The sequence below is a fragment of the Panthera onca genome, chromosome B4 (assembly GCF_046562875.1).
Source record: "Panthera onca isolate mPanOnc1 chromosome B4, mPanOnc1 haplotype 2, whole genome shotgun sequence".
In the NCBI taxonomy this organism is placed as follows: Eukaryota; Metazoa; Chordata; class Mammalia; order Carnivora; family Felidae; genus Panthera; species Panthera onca.
The window spans coordinates 21,124,887-21,150,198 of record NC_138345.1 but is presented as its reverse complement, the minus strand read 5'-3'; the positions used below and the strand labels follow the sequence as shown (position 1 = coordinate 21,150,198).

Here is a 25,312-nt window from a genome sequence, read left to right as displayed (position 1 = left end):
CAGGAAGGAAAAGGTCTTGAAAACTATACCCTGAAAACTATGAAACACTGATGAAAGAAATTGAAGAAGTCACAAATAAATGGAAAGATATTCCATGTTCATGGACAGGAAAAATCAATACTGTTAAAGTATCCACACTATCCAAAGCAATCCACAGATTCAGTGCAATCCTTACTTAACTCCCAACAACACTTTTCACGTAAATAGAATAACAAATCCTAAAATTCTTACAGAACTACAAAAGAGCCCCCATAGCCAAAGCAATCCTGAGAAAGAAGAACAAAGCTGGAGGCATCACAATTCCTGATTTGAAACTGTATTATAAAGTTACAGTAATCAAAACGATATGGTATTAGCATAAAAACAAATAGATAAATGAAACAGAATAGAGAGCCCAGAAAACCATACACCATACACAAAAATCAACTCAAAATGGATTAAGATTTGAACGTATGACTTAAAGCTCTCAGAAGAAAACAGGGAGTAAGTTCCTTGACATTGGTCTTGGCAATGAATTTTTTTGCATTTGACAACAAAAGCAAAGGTAACAAAGGCAAAAATAAATAAGTGGAACTAAATCAAACTAAAAAGCTTCTGCACAGCAAAAGAAACTATCAACAAACTAAAAAAGCAACCTATAGAATGGGAGCAAATATTGGCAAATCACATATACATTAAGGAGTTAATATCCAAAATATACAAGGAATCCATACACCTCAATAGCAAAATAAAATAAAATAAAATAAAATAAAATAAAAATAACCCAATTTAAAACTGGACAAAATACCTAAATAGACATTTTCCAAAGAAGACATACACATGGCCAACAGGTACATAAAAAGGTGCTCAACATCTTTAATCATCAAGGAAATGCAAGTCAAAACCATGATGAGATATCACCTCATACCTGTTAGGATGTCTACTATCAATAAAACAAGAGATAACAAATGCTGGCGAGGATCTGGAGAAACGGAAACCCTTGTACGTTTGGCAGAATGTATTTTGGCATAGCCACTATGAAAAACAGTATGGAAGTTCCTCAAAAAACTAAAAACATAACTACCATATGATCCAGCAATCCAACTTCTGGTTATTTAATCAAAGGAAATGAGATCATTATCTCAAAGAGATATTTGTACTCCCATGTCGATTGCAGCATTATTCACAACAGCCAAGATATAGGAACGACCTAAGTGTTCACTGACAGATGAATAAAGAAAATGTGATACACACACGCATGCACACACATACACGCTGAAATTATTCAGCCTTTAAAAAAAGACAATAATCCTGCCATTTGCTACATCACGAATGAACCTGGAGGGCATTATGCTAATTGAAATAAGCCACACAGTGGAAGACACATATTGCATGGTACCCTTTACATGTGGAATTTTTCTTTAAAGTCAAACTCATAGGGGCACCTGGGTGGCTCAGTCAGTTGAGCGTCCGACTTCGGCTCAGGTCAGGATCTCACGGTTCGTGGGTTCGAGCCCCACATAGGGCTCGCTTCTGTTAGTGCAGAGCCCGCTTTGGATCCTCTGCCCCCTCTCTCTCTGCCCTGCCTCCACTCATGTCCTCTCCCCCGCCCCTCAAAAATAAATAAACATTAAAAAAAAAATAAATTAAATTAAAACAAAAAAGAAGAAAGAGAGGAGGAGGGGGAGAAGCAAGAAGAAGAAAAAGAAGAAACTTGGATCTGGGCAGCCCAGACCCCGAATGCCCTACCAGGCTTACACAAGCACAGGTATATCCAGCTGGCTCCTTAAGTCAGAGTTCAGGGTCCCCAACTATGGGACAGTCTGGGGTGACAGGATGAATAACCAACCCCTTCCACTGAGCCCACTCCATTGGCCGCTGAGACCACCAATGCCAGTGCTCTACTACTCCAGCCAGTGGAAAAAGAATTTAGTCCCTTGGAAACCTATGCATTTCAAAAACCAACCGGTCCCCACCTCTCTACCCACCCCTCCCACCACCCGAGTCAACAAAAATCTTTCCTGTTTTTCCCTCTGCAACGCAGGGGGATGGGAGGGGGAACAGAACTCGCATGTCTTTACTCACACTCCATTTCCGGAACTAGAAAATTAGTCCTTACTTACACTAATAGTGTCAGAAGCAAAATTTTGATGATACCGAGAAGACTCTATTGACAAATACACATTTGATTACTGAAATGTCTACCTCACTCTTCTATCCAGAATTTGGCCCTATTGTGCATTTCACAGAGCTCAATGTAAGGCCCTCTTCCTCAGGAACATATAGTAAAGAATATAGTAATTAGAATATTTATACTAGTGTTTTATTTTTGTAAGCTTTTTTTTTATTTTAAAGCTATTAGTGTTTCACAGATGTTTTCTACTTCGACTCCTGTGAATTGCATGAACAGGGGGCACCTGGGTGGCTCAGTCGGTTCAGGTCATGATCTCACAATTCATGGGTTCGAGCCCCGCATCGGGTTCTGTGCTGACAGCTCAGAGCCTGGAGCCTGCTTCGGATTCTGTGTGTGTGTGTGTGTGTGTGTGTGTGTGTGTGCGCGCGCGCCCCTCCCCCGTTCACGCTCTGTCTCTGTGTCTCTCAAAAATGAACAAACGTTAAAAAAAATTTTTTTTAATTACATGAACAGGTTAAAAGATAGATGTACCGTATTTACAGAAAGGGTAATTAGTGACTACAAAATCTTAGTCTTTTGTAAAAGCTGCCAGTAACTCCCCAATTCTCAGCCTCCATGATTCGATATAAAAGGAACCAACAAATGACACTGCCTCGTTCAGGAGAGAAGGAAGAAGAAAGCAGGACAGCTCCAAGGAGTGGACGATACAAGCTGAATTTCAAGAAATGATTATATTTTAGCCAGAGACACAACGTGTGGATCTCATTTTGGGGAGAGGAAATAGTATTAACAAAATATATTTTGCAGACCGCAAGAAACTTACAATAACATGAGCTGACAGAGCCTGTGCGAAGGGACAGGAGATAAAGCTGAGAAAGGTAGAAAGGGACCTTATGCCCAAGGCATTTACGTAAAGCATTTTGAGTTTTATTCTGTAGACTTTGGGAAACCACTTTATAATATAAGCCAACTACTGAGTTTCATAAAGTTAAAATAGACCAATTTGCATCTAGGAAATTCTACACACAGATAGCTATCTTTATCTAGAGTATGACGGGAGCGCTTTCTCATTCCACACAGGATGTCCCTTGCAACCCTCTTTGGGGAGGGATCATGAAGCAAAACCGAGGCTGGTGAGTTGTCCTTCCTGACAGTATAAAAACTCAGACAGTGACCTGCCAAGTGATCAAAAACACCCCCCCGCCCAAATACTGCTGTGTCTCTTTTCCCAGATTAAAATCACATCGATGGGATGCCTGGGTTGCTCAGTCGGCTGAGCGTCCGACTCCTAATTTTGGCTCAGGTCATGATGCCAGGGTTGTGGGATCAAGCCCGGCATCAGGCTCCGTGCGGAGCATAGAAACTGCCTAAGATTCTCTCTCGCGCTCTCTCTCTCCATCTATCTCTATCTCTCTCCCTCTGTCCCTCTCCCCCACTCGTGCTCTCTTTCTAAAATTAAAAATAGAAAGAAAGAGAAAAAAAGAAATGTTAAAAAAAAAAAAAAGAAAGCAGTTGTGGTGATGGAGTTAGGGGTGTAAACATTTTATGGTGGAATAAAAGTTACAAAGGAAAAGGCAAGGAAGTTGGACTGGGTCGGGGAAGCCGTGGGATCACAGTGCAGACCAGGTAGAATCTACCACAAAAAATGCAGGACTCGGAACCAGAGATTCCCCTCCAGGGAAGTCCTGCATTGGGCAGAAAGGACTAAGCCTTTGATCCATTGCCTTGTTCCTCATTGCCTAGGGGCCATCCTAAGAATGATGTGGTATCCCTCAAAGCTGAGGAAGATCCTGCTAAGCCCTCCCCTGGATGAAAGATACCCTGCAGAATCTTCCAGAAACAATGAATTTCGGGAGCATGAGAAATCTTTGTTGTTTTCTGTTGCTGAAACGTTAGATTCCCCCATAGGCGGATCCACAGTTTTCACCTCTTTTGGAAAATTGTTGGCTGTTACCTCTTCAAATCTGTTTCCGCCCCTCCTTCCCCCTCTGGCTTCTGACTGATACAAAGTATCTAGACCAGCGCCTAGTAATGGGTCCTTCTACTCACTGCTAGTAGATGCGATCACAGGGAGTGTAAATTCTGGGGGACTTTCATTCCCGGCTCTGTGCTCTTCCTCCCTCAGTGCAATTCCACTATTGTCTGTATACAACCCAGTGTTAATTTCCTAGCACTGCTGTGACACAGTAGCATAAACTGGGTGGCTTGACACAGAGAAATTTATTGGGTTCGCGGTTCTGGAGGCCACAAGTCCAAAAGCAAGACGTAGGCAAGGCCACGCTCTCTAGGAAGGCTCTGGAGAAAAATCTTTTCTTTGCGTCTTCCTAGCTTCTGGGGATTGCTGGTAATCCTTCCCATTCCTTGGTTTATAGATGCATCATTCTGGTTTCTATCTCTGTCTTCACGTGGGCTTCTCCCCTGTGTGCGTCTGTGCTTCTGTCTTCATGGGGCCTTCTCCTCTCTGTGTGTCTGCACCCAAATTTCCTTCTTTTCATTAGGACACGAAGCATTGGATCAGGGCTCACTCTACTCTAGTATGACCTTACCTTAACTTGACTACCTCTGCAAAGATCCTACTCCCAAACAAATTGACACCACAAGTGTCAGAAATTAGGACTTCTGCACGCCTTTTTGGAGGACATAATTCAATACACAACAAACTGCGTTACCCTTACTTACATATATGTAAATTTCCCCTAGGGACCTGTTAGTTTCTTGAGAGCAGGAAATTTACCTTTAAAGCCTCAGTGTCCGACTTAGCATCTGAATTATATTTAGGTAAACGTATATAGACGCATCTCAATAAATGTCAAGTAAGAGCAATGTTCACATTGCGAAAGACCAATTTGGGGAAAACATGTAGGAGAAATAATAGAATATTAAATAAGTATTTTAATTTTGGGCTGTGAAAATAAGTCTTTATATAGTATGTCACTTCATATGCAATTTTTGGTCTTAGGTGACAGAAAAACCCAGCTCACTCCGTCTCAAAATAACATGGAAACATATTGGCTCATGCATCTAAAATGTCCAGAGGTCGTTTCTTTTTCATGTGATTCATTGGCTCAATGACACAACCAAGAGAAAATGTAGATTTCTTCTTTGAACCATGACAGAATAACTGACACCAGACTAGCCATAAACAACTAGAAAACTGGACAGTGTCTGAAACCACAGTTTGTAGACATGCAAAGTCGGGTCTGTGATACTTGAGAGAAATGAACCAAGTAAGATGACATTGGTGATCACTGTTGGCATCTGCCTAGAGGCATTTTCCAGACTGCAGTCCAGTAAGGGGGAACCAGGCAGACTGCGATGTTCTCCCTGAACTGAAGACACTGGGATTGGAGTTTGGGAATGCTGAGGTGAATGGAATTTGTAGGGCAGGATGCTGGGGGAAATGGGAACTGGGCAGGTCAAGAGCTCAAGAAACAGGCAAATCCGCACAACAGTCGGTTTAGGTGTTTCGGCAGAATACTACGTTGCGCATGTGCGGTGCGAAACCCCATGAGGTCTCGCAAAGAGCCGTGAGCTGAAAAATTCCCAGAGCTCACATGCGGCTGGGGGTGCTTGATTGTCCCATTAGAAAACTAGAATGGGGAGACCATATTGAAAACATGGAGCATTCAGTGGAGACCATAGAAGTATTGCAACTTAGTGCTAAAGCTAAGGCTACTGTAGACCCATCTTAACAAAGCTTATGAAGAAGCATCAAGGGGCGCTTGGGTGGCTCAGTCAGTTAAGTATCCGACTTCGGCTCAGGTCATGATCTCCCGGTTTGTGAGTTCAAGCCCGGTGTCAGGCTCTGTGCTGACAGCTCAAAGCCTGAAGCTTGCTTGCCCTCTCTCTCTCTTCCCCTTCCCTGCTTGTGCATGCATGCACTCCCTCTCTCTCTCAAAATTAGATAAATACATGTTTTAAAAAAGCATCAAAAGGATAAACTGATCCACAGATAACCTGCCTTCCACTCATAATAAAATTCAACACTTTTTAAAAGAAGTTTTTATAAAAATTCAGACACCCAACAACATAATATTCATAATTTCCATCATCCAATAAAAATTACTAGATATGCAAAAAATAAAAGCAGAATATGGTAGCTCATATCCAGGAAAAGACATGTGTTAATAAAAATAGACCCAGGGATGCCTGGCCGGCTCAGTCAGCAGCGCATGTGACTCTTGATCTTGGGGTTGTGAGTTCAAGCCCCACTTTGGGCATGGAACCAACCTAAAATTTAAAAAAATAAAAAATAAGAAATAAAATGCAGAGACAATAGCTTCACAGAAACTGCTTAAATAGCTCTCACAATTATACAGGAATATACATGTAGATCCCTATACATCCCTATATAATCCAGCTCCCACAATTATTTATACATATATTAATTAGATTTTATATATTATATATAGCTTTATATATACTATATCCATATATAATATATATCCTTATAAAATATTTTTATATCCCTATATAATCCTTATATATAATATCCCTGTATTACGCACACAATATATATTATATACACATTCCTGTATATATTTCTACGTACAAAAAGATTTGTTCAGGGAATTGGTTTACCCACTTACACATATATGTGTATGTATATATCCACTTACGCAGTATATATATGTATGTACCTACTCACTTATACTATATATATATATATATATATATATATATATATACACACACACACACACCCTACTGGTTCTGTTTCTCTACTTCCCTAACTGATACACTGGAATACATCTATTAATTTATAAAAGTTCTTTTATAGCAATTACTCTTACATTTCCAGCTATGACTTAAAATTTGAACTTCTCAGGGCACCTGGGTGGCTCATTCGGTTAAGCCTCCAACTCTTGATTTCAGCTCAGGTCGTGATCTCACAGTTTGTGAGATTAGAGCCCTGCATAGGGCTCCATGGTGACAGCACGGAGCCTGCTTGGGATTCTCTCTCTCCCTCTCTCTCTGCCCCTCCCCTGCTCATGCATGCTCTCTCTCAAATAAATAAACGTAAAAAAAAAATTAAAATTTGAACTTCTCTGCTTTCCATATTTTAGAAGCATCTCATGGTTTTTGGTCTCCAACTGTCCCCCCCCCCCCAAACAATTAGGAACTTACCAGTTTGTTTTGTTTAATCTTATTTCTAGGGTTTGAAAGGTATAGAATAAGGCTTTGGCCTGAGCCCAATCTGTTATCATGCACCAGAATTCTTTAGTTAGTTTGCAGGGGCAGATTATTTTGTTTTGTTTTGTTTTAAGTAATCTCTATATCCAAGATGGGGCTCCAACTCACGACTCTGAGATCAAGAGTCACATACTCTACCCACTGAGTCAGCCAGGCACCCTAGTTAGTTTTTGTTTTATTTTTTATTTAAAAAAATTTTTTTTAATGTTTATTTATTTTTGAGACAGAGAGAGACAGCATGAACGGGGGAGGGTCAGAGAGAGAGGGAGACACAGAATCGGAAGCAGGTTCCAGGCTCTGAGCCATCAACCCAGAGCCCGACGCGGGGCTCGAACCCACAGACCGTGAGATCATGACCCAAGCCAAAGTCGGATGCTTAACTGACTGAGCCACCCAGGCGCCCCTGTTTTATTTTTTTGATAAAGTATCTGGAACCATTTTTTTTAAAGGCCTAGAAAAATGTCATCATTATAGCTAAGACTCCTCAGTTCGGACAGTATGGATTTGTGAAAGGTTTAAATATAGAAATGTTAAAGACACAGAGGGTGAAGACATAACTTTCCACATCTAAAAATCACTGACAGGTAGACTGGTATAATGTTAAATGCAAAGAACTTTCACATGTTCTCAAAAAGACATGATAGAATTTCTACCTTTTTAGGGAGAAAGGGATCAAATATTCTACTTAACTGGTGAATACCTTCTTTCTGAGAAGGAAGTTCATTATTGGCTTTATCTTAATTTTTTCACGCCACACTAACAGAAGCTTGGTTTCAGAAAAAAAAAAAAAAAAAAAAAAACTCTCAAAAAACTACTGTGTATCAAAATTTGAACTTTTGGGGCACCTGGGTGGCTCAGTCGGTTGAGCAGCCGGCTTCAGCTCAGGCCATGATCTCACGGTTTGTGAGTTCGAGCCCCGCGTCGGGCTCTGCGCTGACAGCTCGGAGCTTGGATCCTGCTTCGGATTCTGTGTCTTCCTCGCTCTCTGCCCCTCCCGCGCTCACACTCTGTCTCTCTCTCTCTCTCTCTCTCTGAAAAATAAGTAAACATTAAAAAAATTTTTTTTTAATTTGACCTTTCAAATTCTTAAAACGTTAACTGCATTAACAAAACACTGACACCTAACAGAGTTCCTAAGTGAATCTCCATTAGCATATCAATTCTTATGTAAATGATGCTTCTGAGTGCCGACAAAATGAATTCTAGCACAATTTAATTCTTAAATAAATTAAGTTGAATCATCTTTTTGTTCCCTTAATTGTCACTCACTTTTTGAATCCTTTATTTATGTTCTTTTTACACCACGGCTAACACTCGAAGGAATAAGGTATGTAAATCATTTTGCAAACTATAAATCACGGGAAAGGTAAGGTAATGTATTGTAACCTTTGGTTTCACTAAGCCCTGCTCTAGTGGTCGTTGTTTGGAAAGGTCTTCTCTCACTTGCACAACTGCTAACACTAATTTTTCCCTGTCAATATGCCTTTCACATTCTTAGGAGGAAATCCTCCCGGTGAAGTTTAAGTAGCCAAAGACGAGAGTAACCGAATTAAAGTGTGCTAATGGTATTTGAAGACTAAAACCTCTCCAAGCCCCAACTTGCTTTTTGTGTGCGTGGTCTTTGGCCTCATGTGTACAATTAGGGAAGGAACCCAGATTATCTGTCCTGGGCACCAATCTACCAGCTCCAAGATGCTGTATAGTGATGAATTAACTTTACTCAAAGAGAGATTTGGCCTTTGTCCCTGCTCTTGGGAGTCGATCTTTGCACCCTTGGAATTTCCTGAAGAATTCCAATAAACGTGTTATGATTCACGACGGGCCCTCAGACCACACCTAACAGTTTCTGTTAACTAGATGACTCCTAGTGGGCACCTGGTAGGTTAATGCAAAACAAGAACTCCTTGGGGGCGGGGGGGGGGGGGGGGGGGGGGGGGGAACGCCTACGCCAATAGTTTTAAAGTGAGCACTGACCATACCATAAAGACTGAGCCACATAGTGCCCATCTTACCCCCCAGGAGGGGAGAGGGCGGTAGATGGAGCTTAGCCAGTGTGGGTGTGTTCAATCAGCCATGCCTACTTAACGAAACCCCGTTAAAATCTCTGCACGACCAACTCACTCAGGTGAGTAAGTTTGTTAGTTGACGACACTCCTTGTGGGTTCTGCCACCTAAAGACACCGGGAGAGTCATGCATCCTTGAGGACATGGCACTCGAAGTTGAAGTGGATAGATTTAAGATACGCAAGAGCGGGGCACCCGGGTGGCTCGGTCAGTTAAGTGACCAACTCTTGATTTCGGCTCAGGTCGTTTTCTCATGGTTTGTGAGATCGAACCCTGCATCAGGTTCTATGCTCACAAGGCGGAGCCTGCTTGGGACGCTCGCTCTCTGTCCCTCCCCTGCCTTATCTCTCTTTCAAAATATATAAATGAACTTATTTTTTAAAAAAGATTTTCAGGAGCTAGATTTAGTGGTTGGTTGGAATCTGGCTGATGTTGGGAATTGACATGAATAACTTGAGCCAGTTAGGATTTGGTGATTGACTGGAAGGAGTCATGGGTGACTCCCAGGTGTCAGACTTGGACAACCAGGGACACGGCGGTGCCATTCACCGAGGCAGAAAACACTGGAAGAGGACAGGTCTGTCAGGGTAACATCCCACGCTCAACAGGACTTGCTGAATTCGATGTACCTATAAGCCATGTGTTTGGAGAGGTCTACTGAAAGCTCCATTTATGGGTCTGGAGCTCAGAGGAAAGGTCTGGGCCATATGTGTAGACATACAAGTTGTTGGTGTAATAGAAGGTATCTGAATTCATGAAAGTGATCAACTTACCTAAGAAGAATGTGCACAAAGAGCATGTTGTACACTTTTTTATCTTATCTTATCTTATCTTATCTTATCTTATCTTATCTTATATCTACCCTGAGAGAAAGACAGAGAGAGAGAGAGCAGGCACATGTGTGTGTTAGTGGGAGAGGAGCAGAGAGAGAAGGAGAGAGAGAATCTCAAGCAGGTTTCTCACTGCCAGCGCAGAGCCCAGACTCGGGGCTCGATCTCAGAACCACGAGATTGTAACCTGAGCTGAAATCAAGAGCCGGACGCCCAAACAACTGAGCCACCCAGGTCCCCCTCACATCGTAGACTTTAAATATCTTACAATTTTATATTAAGTTAAGCCTCTACAAAGCTGAAATTTACAAAACAGTAACTTCAGATAACTTTTTTTGCTTTATGGTTCTCCTTTTTAGAGGCGGGAAGATCTGTTTTCCACAGGAATATTCAGACTATACCAATTTATTTTATTCTTGAATGTTCTTTTTTTTTTTAAGTTTATTTATTTTGAGAGAGAGAAAGAGAGAGTGCATGCGTGCACATGAGCAGGGGAGGGGCAGAGAGAGAGGGATAGGAGAGAATCCCAAGCAGACTCCATACCGTCAGCACAGAGCCCAAGGCAGGATCAATCTCACAAATCGAGCTGTGAGATCATGACCTGAGCCGAAGTCAAGAGTTGGAGATTAACCAATGGAGCCACCTAGGCTCCCTGTTCTTTTTTTTTTTTTCTTAAATATTTTATTTTTAAGCAATTTCTACACCCACTGTGGAGCTCAAACTCACAACCCCAAGACCAAGAGTCACATGCTCCACCAACTGAGCCAGGCAAGCGTCTCTTATTCCTGAATGTTCTAATGCTATTATTCGAAGAGTTTCCCAAAGGTACACAACCAGAAGTCCTGTGGGGAATTAAAAAGCTTCCACCCGTGGCTGGTCTACTGTTGCCAGCCCGTTTCCCAACCCTGAAACTCCACAGTGATACAGTTTTTCACCACATTCAGATTCGCCCCGGGTTAAATCATATTCTGTGGCACAGAACAAGTGATATCACGTGAAATTCTCAGCCTCGTTCCCTCAACACCAATATTATACAACGATTTCAGTCTGTTCAGAATAGGGCATGACAAAATAGTCACTACGCTATGGAAAGACTGGATTTTAGCCAATATCATTTTCTGTCTTTAACGACTTAACTAGCTATGTGGCCATCCAGCTCTCATTATGACCTTCATTTGTCAGGTGCTTGAAAATAGCCCAGACACCTTTTCTTCCAGAGAGGCACCCTCCTGGGAAGAATGAGCCAGAAAGAGAGAGAAGGAGAGACAGCTCACAGCGGGAGCAAGCAAGGCGTCCTATTTCCTGCGGGAGCCATTTTGATTTGTGTGTTGGGGAGATTGCTCTCTGCCTCGGAAGGGCCTTTAAGACGTGCAGCTCTCCCTTTCCAGGCCCAGGCCCCTGAAGGAATGGTCAGAGATGTGTGATTTCTTCTCCAGCTTGGCCATGTTTGTGTCCTTGCATTTATGCTTAATCCTTCGCTCTGACCACTTCCGTGAGCCTCTGCACCCCAACCTGGCTCCAGAAAGACTTTGTATCTATAGACCTCAGAGATAGCCTTCCAAAAAATTTTTTTCAGAAAAAAAAAATACATAAAATGCTAGGCTACTTGCTCTGCCAAGACAAAACTTTGCCTGATCAAAATGTGTATCATCTCGGGGCACCTGGCTGGCTCAGTCAGTTAAGCGTCTGACTTCAGCTCGGGTCATGATCTCACGGTTCGTGAGTTCAAACCCCGAGTCAGGGTCTGTGCTGACAGCTCAGAGCCTGGGGCCTGTTTCAGATTCTGTGTCTCCCTCTTTCTCTGACCCTCCACTGCTCACACTCTGTCTCTCTCAAGAATCAAAATAATAATAATAATAATAATAAACAAAAATAAATAAATAAATCACTGTATGTTTGAAACTAAATGAGAGCCAGGACAAATACAGAAACACCCAATTCTCTAAGTAGTCAGGGACATTTTTTTTTTTTCCCCTAAGCCTCCTTTCCTGGCATGATCCCATGAGAGTTTCTTCATATTTGTGAGGCTCCATAATCCAGGTTCCTAGGCTGTTGAGAGCTTGAAGGGTGGCTGGTCCACACTGAGTTGTGCTGCGGGTTTACGCCACACACTAAATTTTAAAGACACAGTATGAAAAACAGGTGAAGTATATTACGAATAATTTTATACCCACCACATGTTGAAATCATGTGTTTCAGATATATAGGGCAAAATAAAATATATTGGTAAAATTAGTCTCACCTGTTTCTTTTTGCTTGTTATATGGCTACTAGGAAATTAGATATTACACACGTGGCTCACACTATATTCTCTTGGACAGAATGGCCCTAGTGTCTCGAACTCTACCATTAGGCTGAGTGTGAGGTCGATGGTATAAACCCTGGCTTGACACACTCATACCTAACGTGGATATGCCCGTTCCCCGTGCAACAGCACAGAATACTTTATATGCTGGGGGAAAAGAACAATTATTTACCTTGATTCTTAAACTTGGGTTAAATACATACACATTATGCTTGATTTATTTTAATTAACACTCAGCTGAGTTGGGAATTAATAACAGTGAATGGTGTAAAATGTTGTGAAGTTAAAAATAGTCAAAGCAACGCTTCTAGAAAGGACCAACCGGGAGAGTCAGAATGCAGACAATCACGAGTCCAGACCACCCCAGCTAGGGAAATAGTACATCTTTTCTCTGGCTAAAAGTCTTCCCCCTTTGTCTAATATTTCTGCTTGCTGCGGGATGTTTTTTCAGGATTGATACTCGAGCTGTAGAAAACGTTCCTCCATCAGCGGAATCTGGCACAACAGCAGGCTCTTCAGATAGCAGGACCGGCAATTTTCAAATTCACTCTGGATTTGTTAAGTGGTTTGCAGCTGAGAAGCTAGATGAGCTGACTTTTCACTGTATGAATTCTAAAAATGCTTAGAGGCAAGCATCTTAAGAACTGCGATATTCTGTGGGCTATGTAATCAGTACATTATCAAAATATATGCACTTTTGATTATTACAGTGATCTAAAAATTGCTAATTATATAATAGCATGCCAACCAAAACATAATTACAGATAATACATTATTTGGTGTGGATTCCTGTTATTGGCAAACTCTGAAACTAGTTACATATTTTCCCTGAAAATTCGAAATTCATTCCAAAAGTGTTAGACTCAGTCAAAGCTAGAAAGAAGCATTTGAGTAGGCTCAGGAAAATCATAATCTTTTTCCATGGCAGCCACTGGGGAAACATCTACCAATGGAAGTTTGACAAAATTGTGCACCATAAGCAAGGGTGAGGGGAGAATCTCTGTCATTCCATTCTTCCATTTGCAAAGGTTCTAATCCCCACCCTTAAGCTGACTATTCCATGGCACCGAGCTCACAGAACATTTGACATTTGTATATGTAATGCTATTTTTGCATTCGATAATCGTTGGAAAAATCAAAGTCTAAGCATCTATAGGACAAAATGTTCTTTGTAAGCAGCAACACAACGAAAGAAATTTCGTTGGATATTGCACTTGACTCAAAGATTGCTCTACCTGTGTTGTTATAAACAAGGTATTCAGAACCAAAAAAAAAAAAAAAAAAAGGTGGGAAATGAGGGGAAGGAAAAGGGAAAGACAGGTTGTCAAGGGGAGGAAGAGGAAAGAGAAAGAGAATGGAATGGTGCATCTTCTGGAAGTCATCAAAAGCACTGATTTAAGTTTACCTCCTGCTTGATCTAAACAGTATCCGTGCAAAGCTCACCCCAAACCTGGGAAATTTCTCTGACTGGAAAGAGCGAGTAGGCTGATGAAATAGCTACAGTTAAGTCATGCTAAGTAATTCCTCTTTAGAGACTCTTTAGTTGGGAGCTTAGAATATATTGTCTCTGGGCAGTTGGGTGGCTCAGTGGGTTAAGCAACTGACTCTTGATTTCAGCTTAGGTCAAGACCTCATGCTTTGTGGGACTGAGGCCCCACCTGGGCTTCTGGGCTCCAGTGTGGAGCGGACTTAGGATTCTCTCTCCCTCTCGCTCTCTCTGCCCCTCCCCCACTTGTGTGCCTCTCATTCTCTCTCAGAATAAACTTAAAAAAAAATTTAAATACAATATATTGTCCTTCTAGCAAGCCAGAAGCCATCTCTTCCAGGCATTTGTTGGCCAGCTCCCCAGCATACATTCCTTTTTACCACCATTTCAGGAAGACCCCAACCTCCCCAGGATCAGGGTTTAGATGAGACTAACCCCACCCCCAACTCCAGGGTGGACGCTGATTGGCTGATCCTATTTCCCAGGCTAGGGTGTGCTCCTCAGCAATAGGCAGGAGATCCAATGGGCTCAGCGGGACACAAGAAGAGATGTTTGGGGGCTCTCTGTGAAGGAATTATGGGAGCTTCCCGTAAGGTGCTTGCTCTCTGCCTCCACAGACAGGAAACTAGCCGTCCCAGTTGTGGCTGGCGGCTATCCCAAAACTCTAATGACTAACCACTTTGAAAATAAAGTTGATTCCATGACACGCAGGGAGCAGACAACACTGGGTCCGTGGTGGTATCTTTGTTTCTTAAATCAACGGTCTTGAGATACGAATAACATAACATGCACCCATTTTAAATATGTATAAAGTTGATCATTTCGTTTTAACTTATTTTGAAATAACCTTGAACTTACAGAAAAGTTGCAGAGGGACTATATAGAGCCCCTGTGTACCTCCCCAGTCCCCTAATGTATCACCGCCTCTTCAAGTTGTCACTGTCCACCTTCACATAATATGATACCACTGCACAGAGCATGGTTCATTCACCCCCTCCTATCCCTCTTCCGCGGTCATCGCCCAACTTACTTCTACATGTAGTAAAAGCCACACATACATTCTCATTCGTTTTGACCTGCATAGTCAATTATTTGAAAAATAATTAAAAATGAGAAACAGAGGGGCGCCTGGGTGGCTCAGTCAGTTGAGCATCCGACTTCGGCTCAGGTCGTGATCTCACAGTTCATGGGTTCAAGCCCCGCGTTGGGCTCCTTGCTGACAGTTCGGAGCATGGAGCCTGCTTGGGATTCTGTGTCTCCCTCTCTCTGCCCCTCCCCTGCTCATGGTCTGTCTGTTTCTCTCTCTCTCTCAAAAATAAATAAGCACTAAAAAAATTATTTTACTGAGAAAAAGAGTCATTAACATTCACTAACATATTTACCATGTCCGCTATTCTTTGTTCCCTTATTTAGATCTGAGGTTTTAATCGGGGATCGTTTTTCATCAGCTGAAAGAACAAATTTTCTTTAACATTTTTGGTAGGGCAGTTTTGCCTGAACAATGTCTGTTTGGATATTTTTGCTAGATATGGAATTCTAGGTTGATGTTTTTTAACTCTCTCATTACTTTCAGAACAGAAATATTCTGTGTTCCAGCTGATATTAAGAGATACCAGATAATACCAGAGAGGTGAGAAGTCAGTGGTTATACTTTTTTCTTCCCGTGGGTAATTCTTCCCATCCCTTCTCCCCATAATGCTTTTAGCAGTCTATATTTATCATGGTTTCCCAACAGTGTGGTTATGGATTTTTTTTTTTTTTTCAGTTGGTTTGGAAATTTGGAGGCTATTACTTCTTCAAACATCTTTTTCTTCAAGTGATTTTGTTTTCTCCTTTCTCCTCTCCATCTGTACTCCAGTTACATGTACCTGTAATTGATATTTATTGTCCTACTGGGTGCTAAGGTTCTTTTCATTTCTTTCATCTTTTTTCCTTCGGTTTGACCACCCACCGTTCTTCTGCAGTGTTTTCTTTTCTGCATGTCTAATCTGCTGCTAATCCCATCCAATGAAATGTTTATTTTAGATACTGTATTTCTCAATTCCAGAAAGTTCCTTTTTTTTTTTTTAAGTAGGCTCCACACCCAGCATGGAGTCCAATGTGGGGCTTAAACTCATGACCCTGAGATCAAGATCTGAGCTGAGATTAAGAGTCAGACACTTAACCAACTAAGCCACCCAGGTGCCCTTCCATTTTGTGGCTTTTAAATATCTTTTTTTCCTCCTCATTATGGTCTTGCTCTCCTTTAGATACTTGAACATTTTTATGGTAGTTGTTCTAAGGCTTTTTCTGCTGATTCCATCATTGCTGTCATGTTTGGGTCTTTTTTCTCTTTTTTTTCCATTTTTCTATATTGAGTAACCTTTTTATTGGATGCTGGATATTTTGAACATTATATCGTTGAGTATCTGAATTTTTTCTTCCTGTAAAAAACATGGAATTTTGTTTTGGCTGGCAGTTCAGTTACCCGCAAGTCAATTTGACCATTTTGAGGCTTGTTTATAAGCTTTTTTAGGATATCTAGAGCAGTCTTTAATCAAAAGCTAATTTAATCCTACTACTAAAACAAGAGGCTTCTCTCCACTGCCCGGGATGTTCAACTAGGTCTCTCAGTTCTGGCCAGTCAGGACCTGAATATCTTCTAGACCTGAATGGCCCTGGGAATGGCTCAGCATATGTAGCTGTTCTTTGCCTGTCTGTGGTATTTCACTTTACACGTATACAGCTTAGAATTCAGCCACAGACTCAAGACCACCCCTATGCAGGTTTCCACATTTCTGGAACTCCGTCTCTGCTGGTTCTCTGCTTGGTGTTACACACACACAGCCCCGACACACTCACCATGGTCTGAGAGAGCCCGCTAGCTCCAAATCATGCCAACTCAGCTATGTTGGGGAGCCTCAACCACAGCTGTGAAACAGACTACCTCTATGGCCACCCTGCCAATAGATGCCTCACTCCTGCCTCTCCCCTCAATTATGTCAATTCCAACTAAGTCTCATGCTGTAGGAACTTGAATCATACCAGGGACCCCAGGGGGGGAGAGACTCTAGTTTTTAGCTTTCCAGTCTCTGAGCTCAGGGAGGCACTTCAGAAGGAGATTGGTATGGATCCTCAGCAAGCCGACACGTATTTGCCACATAAAAGATTTCAAACCATGAAAAAAAATGAGTGAAACTCATTCAACATCCATGAGCAAACCACCCAGCTTACCAAATATTAAGGTCTGTCATATCTGCTTCAGATTATTTTCAAAGACATCAAATTTAACAGATACACTTAAAAGTTATTTTTACCCCCTTGTCGGGGCGCCTGGGTGGCTCAGTCGGTTAAGCGTCGGACTTCGGCTCAGGTCACGATCTCACAGTTCGTGAGTTCGAGCCCCGCGTCAGGCTCTAGGCTGACAGCTCAGAGCTTGGAGCCTGCTTCACATTCTGTGTCTCCCTCTCTCTCTGCCCCTTCCCTGATCATGCTCTGTCTCTCTCTGTCTCAAAAATAAATAAACATTTAAAAAAATTTTTTTAAGTTATTTTTACCCCCTTGTAGATTTCATTCCCTTCCCCAGTGATAATCACTATTTCGAATCTTCAGTTATTTTATCGATGTGTGCCAAGAAGATATGTCAAGGATACACAACGTACAAGCATGACTAGTATTTCCAATGGCAAATTTCCATTCTTTCTTGGCAAACAAATATTTTTATGTGTAGGTAGTCCCTGTGATGGGCACCTTCTTTCAGTCTCCCGGTGGATAGACATTAGCTCTCCTCCAAGAAGAGGAAATTTGGGGGAAAGATCTTTCCATTTCTTCAGCTATGTCATTTCTCCCAGGACATGTGCTTCACTGCCCTTAGACCACAAAGGGGCAGCTGCCTCTGCCCAACACTGACTGAGTTGAATGGGATGGGCCTCCTCCCGCTATCCCCAGGTATCACCCCCCTGGGCCTGCCCAGAGAGTGAAGTGAATACATCCAGGAATCCATGAAGGGTGCAACAGTTCTAGACTGAAGGGATTTAAATACCTACAGAATTGGGATTTACTGGGACATGTGTCTGGGAGAGTGCCTTCACTTTGGGCCAACAAGGCCTCCGTGAAAATACTTAAACTCTCACCAACCACAAGAATCCTTTTTTTTTTTTTTTCCCTGAATCTTCCCTACGCACAAAAGATTTCTATTTTCCCATTAATATCATTTTGGCTTTGTTTCTTGCAAACGGATGCCCTGACGTTATTAGGCACAGACAGCATTCACACTTTCCCTGACCAGAGTTACTTCACAAGGGAGAACCTCAAATCCAAGTTACTTCTCCAATTCTGAGAGAAAGAGGGAAGACAGGTGGATGGAATGGGAAGGAAAAATCTCAGTGCCCATACATTTCAGAAACACATCAACAACCTAGGCAAGAGGATGAACCACCTTATACTCGAGATATATCAAAATATATCAAGATATTTTTCCAATATGTGAATCACAGGAGTCTCTCCCTGTTTTTCCTTCTTTTCCAGTATAATTCTATAAAACATGTTGTGTCAAGTGACAACTCCCAACAGTGGATGATAGCGTATTTCTGTCAATAGGGAACTGTTATTGTATGGTCATACTATGCGGAACTGGAGATATGATTCTAATTGCCCCATTTTTCTTTTACTTTCTTTTGTTCGGTGACATACTTATCTCCCCAGATCTGGTTTCTCTGTGGAAGGAACTGAAATTATGCTGGAGAGCGGTTTTCTCTACATTTCTTTCTACCTTATCTTTGGAAGGGGCAATGGTTTGTCTACAAAAATTTGTTGTACCATTATTAAATTTTAGAAGCCAAGACCTACTATCTAATATGCATCACTTCTTTTCAGAGCTACTTTATTCTTGACAGCAAACAAAGAGAGAGAGAGAAAGAGAGAGAGAGAGTGTGTATGTGTGTGTGTGTGTGTGCGAGAGCTGACCTAGGTCCCTGGCTAGCTTACAAAACCTAAATGATTTTTGTTTTCTTAATTTAAAAGATGGCAAAATGATTTTTCTTTTTTTAATTTAAAGGGAGGTGATTCATCTGAACATTGTCAGCAAATAAATGGTCACAGGCCATGTACCAAGAACTTCCTGAGAGTTGGGGAAATTCACTAGATAAGCACACAGATTGCAGAACGAGAAGACACTATTGACTGAACCCTGGCTCTTAAACTAAATAGATATGTAATTTGGGCACAACATTTTACCCCTGGGATTCTATTTTCTTATCTGTAAAAGGGGCTAAGAATGGGTCGTCACACATTTGTGAGGATCAGGTGATATAGATTTAGGATACACCTGGAACCTGGTATTCATTCATTCATTCATTCATTCATTCTATGCAACCTCGTACTACCTACCTTTCTGAAGATATAGTTTGAAGAAAAATCTTACACTAATGCTTACAATGACTCATTTTAATCTTTTGAGGAAATAACTGATAAAAATAAATTGCCACAGAAATACAGGACACAGAATTTTAACTCCTTTCACCACTACTGTGGAAATAGATGTCTCTTATAGTTGGCCAGAGAAACACTCACAAAATATTCAAAAACCTGTGAACAAGCCTGTGAAGTATTATTTTAAATGTTTCATTACCAACTTCTACCGCTCTTAACACGGGAAATAAACATGAAAAGAAAAAAAAAATCTTCTCATTCATAAACATTGGCCCAAAGACCCTCAATATTGAAAGCAGCAATAAATGTCATTGGAAGTTCTGTGGGACATCTTTCCCCACTGACCTCAATTCAGGGGAAAAATTTAGTATCATCCCTTAAATTTTGTTTCAGGCACATTCTATTTCTTTTTTTTTTTTTTTTAATTTTTTTTAATGTTTGTTTATTTTTGAGACAGAGGGAAACAGAGCGCGAGTGGGGGAGGGGCAGAGAGAGAGGGAGACACAGAATCTGAAACAGGCTCCAGGCTCCAAGCTGTCAGCACAGAGCCCGATGCGGGGCTCGAACCCACGAACCGTGAGATCATGACCCGAGCCGAAGTCGGACGCTTAACCGACTGAGCCACTCAGGTGCCTCAGGCACATTCTATTTCAAGGTCATGTCACCTTGTGTTTAAGACTGATGAAGCCCAAATAACCATCAATAGTGGAGCAGTTAAATAAATTATAGGACAGTCACACAACCAATGCCTGAAGCGGAAAAGGACCCCTATGTGCTAATATGGGTAAGATCCCCCTCGTGTTAAGTTAAAAAGCAAAGTGCAAAACAGGGTACAGCATGTAACCTTTTGTGTAAAAGGTGGGGGAGGGAGGCAGTATAAGAATATAAATCTATATTTGCTGTATGTATATAAAGTAATACTGTCAGGATACAAACAAGCTGTTCTATTTCCATTATGGAAGAAAAAAGGATGGTTAGACACAAAACGAGGAATAACATTTTTTAATGTATATATTTTGATGTCATTCTGATTTTCTTTAAGCTTATTTATTTTGAGAGAGAGAGAGCATGAGCAGGGGAGGGGCAGAGAGAGGGAGAGAGAGAGAGAGAGAGTCCCAAGCAGTTGGATGTAAAAACAATTAAACTATTGGGGTGCCTGGGTGGCTCAGTCGGTTGAGCGTCCGACTTTGGCTCAGGTCATGATCTCGCGGTTCTGGGGTTCGAGCCCCGCGTTGGGCTCTGTGCTGACAGCTCGGAGCCTGGAACCCGCTTCCGATTCTGTGTCTCCCCATCTCTCAGCCCCCCTCCTGCTCATGCTCTGTGTCTCTCTGTCTCTCAATAATAAATAAACGTTAAAAAAAAATTTTTTTAACCATTAAACTATGAATGAAGCCTGACAAAAACTCAAGGAAGCATAGGCAAAAAAGACCGTTGGAGGAAGAAAAGGATGGCTACAAAAATGTATCAGCTTTCATCTGTGCTCCTTCAAATCTTTGCTTACACTTCCTCTCCTCTCGTCTCTCCCAGTCTATTAAAAGCGCAATCTGTACCCCTCCTTCTCCCCATCTGATGCCCCTTCATTCAATTTTTCTATTCTCTTTTTCGTGGCACTTACCGCCTTCCAACACACAGTACTTTTTTTTTTAATATCTAATTCCCATTTATTTAAAGTTCTGTCAGTCTGTGTATACTATTTATATTAAAAACACAGGAAGCTGGGGCTCCTGGCAAAAATATACATTTCGATTTTGGAGATTGTTCAGACACTGAGAAGAGCTGTATCCTCAGCACCGGATCTGGGGGGGCGGTGGGGGGGGAGGTCAGGCACAGGGTCTCTCCCTCCACAGAGCTGGCTCAAAGGGAGCACCCCAACCCCAATCCTTGGCCAGCCAAGAGTGGGGGTGGGAGAGGGAAGAGTCTTGTCAGTAGAGAATGAGCCCAGGGCATGGAAGGCGGGGGCAGAAGGACGGGACCCAGGAAGCCTGGGCTTTCGCCTCAGGTCTTCCCCAACCTTCCTCAGAGACCCTCACCAGCCCCTCGCCCTTCCAGGTCTGTCTCTTTCCTGGAGAAGCAGCCTGGGTGGGCTCTCGGACTTCCTGCTCAGAGGCGGCATCCAAGCTGGGCTTCACCCCTCCTCCGAGGCTCAATACTTCCCCTGGGAGGAGCGGGACCGGCCCGGCAAGGTCCCAGGTCACCAGAGGCTGCGTAGGGTAAGTCCAGTGACCAGAGAGCCAAACACAGGAAGGGGAGGGCGGCAGACCTGTTGGGACCAACGGACGTCACACTGAGTGGGATCAATGTGCCCCTGGCACCTCCCCCAGGAGCGGGTCTTGGGCTGGCTCAGCAGACCCCTGCCCACCAAGGGATCTGACCCAGCTCTGCCCATCCACCTGTAGGCCCTTCTGACCCATCTGCCTCAGGGAAGGGAGGGTAGGGTGAGGAGGGGTGTGGAACCCGGTAAAGTGAGTCAGTGCTCGTGCGTGTGGAGTGGCAGCAATGGGGAGTGTGAGTGGGGGGCATGGGCTTCAGCTGGGCTCCTGGCTGCATCTGCGGCCGGGCCCTGGCACACACAGTATTGTTAACCTACTTGTTTAAGTACGTAGGGAAAAAAAGAAAAGAAAAAAAGCCTGGGGCACCTGGGTGGCTCAGTCAGTTAAGCATCTGACTCTTGATTTCAGCTCAGGCCATGATCTCCTGGTTGTGAGGGCTCCACGCTGACAGTGTGGGGCCTGCTTGGGATTTTCTGTCTCTCTCTCTCTCTCTCTGCCCTCTCCCTTGCTCAGTCTCTCTCTCTCTCAAAATAAATAAACATTTTAAAAAATGCTTAAATAAAAGACAATAAGCGAGCAAGTAAATAATATGCCAGATGGTTATAAATGCTGTGAATGCCATTCAATGGGGGAGAAACACTCTTTATAACAAATGGTGCTGGGATACCTCGATAGCCACACGCAAAACAATGACGGTGCATTCCTACGTAACACTATGTTAAAAAGCGAACTCAATCTAGATGAAAGATTTAAATAGTTTAGATTTGAAGAGATGTATCTCAGAATAAATAAACATTTTTTAAGCCCGGCATTTAGTAGGTGCTCAATAAATGTTTGTTGACCGAATGAGCTCATTATTGTCTCTACAGAAAGTCAGTGCTCTACAGAACCGAACAACAGAACGTTTTCCCTGCAGTGCTATCCCTGCCGCAGAAGACTGAGAATTTTCCTCACTTTGAATTCACGGTTCTGGACACAAAAACATGATTTGTTAAGCCGTTTGGGAATGGTTCAACCATAGGCAAGTTTGTAAATACATTCTGTGTGTTATCACGTGCCCCTACGGAAGTGGTGGTCGAACTTTCAAACAGAAACCTGTTCACCTGTTCCCTTCTTTTTCATTCTATTTTCCTTTGTCCCCGTCATCTTCCTTTCCTCTTTCATCTCAACATCTATGGGTGTGGTCATTTACATGGCTTTATTCTTGTCATGGTTCGAGCCTCAACAACATGAAGTCGTAGAAAAGAAGGAGGGTGGGAAATCTGGATGGGCTTGGGGCTGGAGACTGAAGCCTTTCAAGAGAGCAGCCTTTTGCCCAAAAGAATGCAGCAAACTCCAGCTCGATTCCAAAAAGGTACAAGAACAAGAATGTGACACCATAGCGGCAGAAGTCTAAAAGGAGAGTCATTCTTTTTTCTAAGAGAGTCATTCTTGAGAGGGGAGTGTAGAAAATGTCCTTAATCACCATTTTCCAAGATGTATCCCACAGACCACAATTTTCCATAGTTATTAATAGATTTTATGCAAGCAAAGAGGATTCTCTATATTCAAATCAGGTTGGGAAGCACTGAGATAGATAGTGTTTCTTTCATGCAAGGCTGTCCTGAGCCTTTAAGAGTCTACTATATGACGTGAATCTCCGAGAGTGAATTTTCTTTTGCAGCATTTCTCCATCTTTTGTTTGTTTGTTTGTTTGTTTGGAACCCATTTCTCTGCAGATCATCTTGCAGGACAAATCTTCCATCAAGCACGTTTTGGGAAAAGATGGAGGGGACTGGCTAGACCTGGGCACGGTCCGGAGTTTTCTGCCAGGCAGATCAAGTCAGAGCCAAAGGACCAAGGTGCCCAATCTCCCATGGAACGGCAGGACAGCAGAGCAGAGGAGCCCTCGCTTGGAAATCAGGGATGCCTGGCGACCAAACCACTTTCTAGATGGGTCATTTGGGCAAGTCATCTAATCCTCTGCAATCTTGTGTTTCTTCACCTATGAAATGGGAATAATCGTGCCCCACCCACCCCCCATCAAGCGGTGGTGAGGAATTAAATGGGATACCCTATAGAAAACATTTAGGAGAATGCCTAGCAGAGTGAAATTTCACCAAAGGAGAACAGTTGTCCTCAGGAGTTGGGGAAGTTTTCTATTTTCCTACTGTTGAACTTCTTTAGGCTGGCTTACCCTTCACGGTGTAGGGGAATTCTGCAACTCCATGGACACCTGTGTTTCCAAACTTCTCACTAGCCCTGCGGGTTCTTCATTCAATTTCAGAAATTATTCCAGACCCGACCAGACAAGGACTCAGGCTGCTGCTTCCTCCTCCCCTGCCCTCCCCCCCGGCTCTGGCAGGAGAAGCCCAGGAACGGGTCCTGATGTTTCCTCATCGATATGTTTACATTAGCTAAGACTTTTATAGATTCATCGATATGTTTACATTAGCTAAGACTTTTATAAATTCTGTAGAGAAAATGTCAAGCTGTAAATACGAACCGTCCTGGGGTGGGCGGGCTTTTAGGCACAACGCTTTGGGGCCACAGGACATTAGGCCACCTGACGCATCAAGGGACACTTAACGAACAGGAATCAGCAGCACCTCTTTACTATAGGTCAATTCTTACAAACGATAGCTTTCTTAGCCTGGTCTAGAAAATTCTGCATGGGCCATGACAGTAAAACAAAGTATTTGATTTATACTCTCAGTTCGATCTAATGTATCCCAGACTGGCTGGTTCATTTTTAAATGTGTGTTTTATTCAGAAATACTTTCTTGCATATGTTTTTTTTGCTCATAATCAGATTGTTTGGAGCTGTCTAATAGGATCCCGGCATATGGCCCTTACCGATTGGCTGCTGCTTGCCGAAAACTTCCAAACATCTTGTCCAAGGCAAACACATGACTTCCTCTTACATTTGCTTGCGACAACTGACTTGAGTGCTTTTTAGAGAAAATCCTTAAAGGTTTCTCCTCTTCTCTAAAAGCGTCTTTATTTCTGGATTTCAAACGTATTTTCTTTTCATTCTTTTCACCATTTAAATCATGTAAAGTTTCTATGTAGAAAGAAGAAAGAGTCTTATCCAAATTAAATTACTTGGCCAGGAAAAAAAAAAAAAAATCCACCTTGGGACCGAACCCTTCCCAAATGGTATTCGTCCCTTCATTGTTCCCTCACTCCACAAATATTTATTGAGTGCTGACTGTTGTAAGACATTACGTAAGATTCTGCGAGTGAAATAGAGATAAATTAGTCACCAGCCCTTTCTCCGGCAGGCCTAGGGGAGACAGGCCTGAGATACAAATGTTGGCAAGGACACTTACAAAGGAGTCATAAAGATGAGAAGAACAGGAGATAAAATGTCATCCACCTGTGACTCAGCCACAGAAGTTAACTCTTCCTCAGGGAGGATTTGGGCATGCTGAGCTATATCCTTTCCAGAATTCTCTCTTTATATTCACGCTTCTTTCAGTCAATGCCTGCCGATGCCCTTACGCTGTGCAATGGTTGGGTTAAAAATTAGAACCGCATGATGGGTATTGAGGAGGGCACCTTTTGGGATGAGCACTGGGTGTTGTATGAAAACCAATTTGACAATAAATTTCATATATTGAAAAAAAAAAATTAGAACCACACATCCTAGGGGCCATAATC

The 25,312-nt window shown here is 42.4% G+C and overlaps 1 long non-coding RNA gene across 1 annotated transcript in view; it reads right to left on the bottom strand.

Moving 5' to 3' along the window:
• Positions 1–4,322: 4,322 nt before the first annotated feature.
• LOC132695026 (uncharacterized) overlaps positions 4,323–25,312 on the bottom strand; it is a 25,300-nt gene continuing 4,310 nt past the window's right edge. Inside the window, exons 2-3 of the long non-coding RNA XR_009617651.3 lie at positions 8,152–8,335; positions 4,323–6,343 (exon numbers count right to left, since the gene is read on the bottom strand). This is a non-coding gene — a long non-coding RNA (uncharacterized LOC132695026). The remainder of the gene's footprint in view (positions 6,344–8,151; positions 8,336–25,312) is intronic.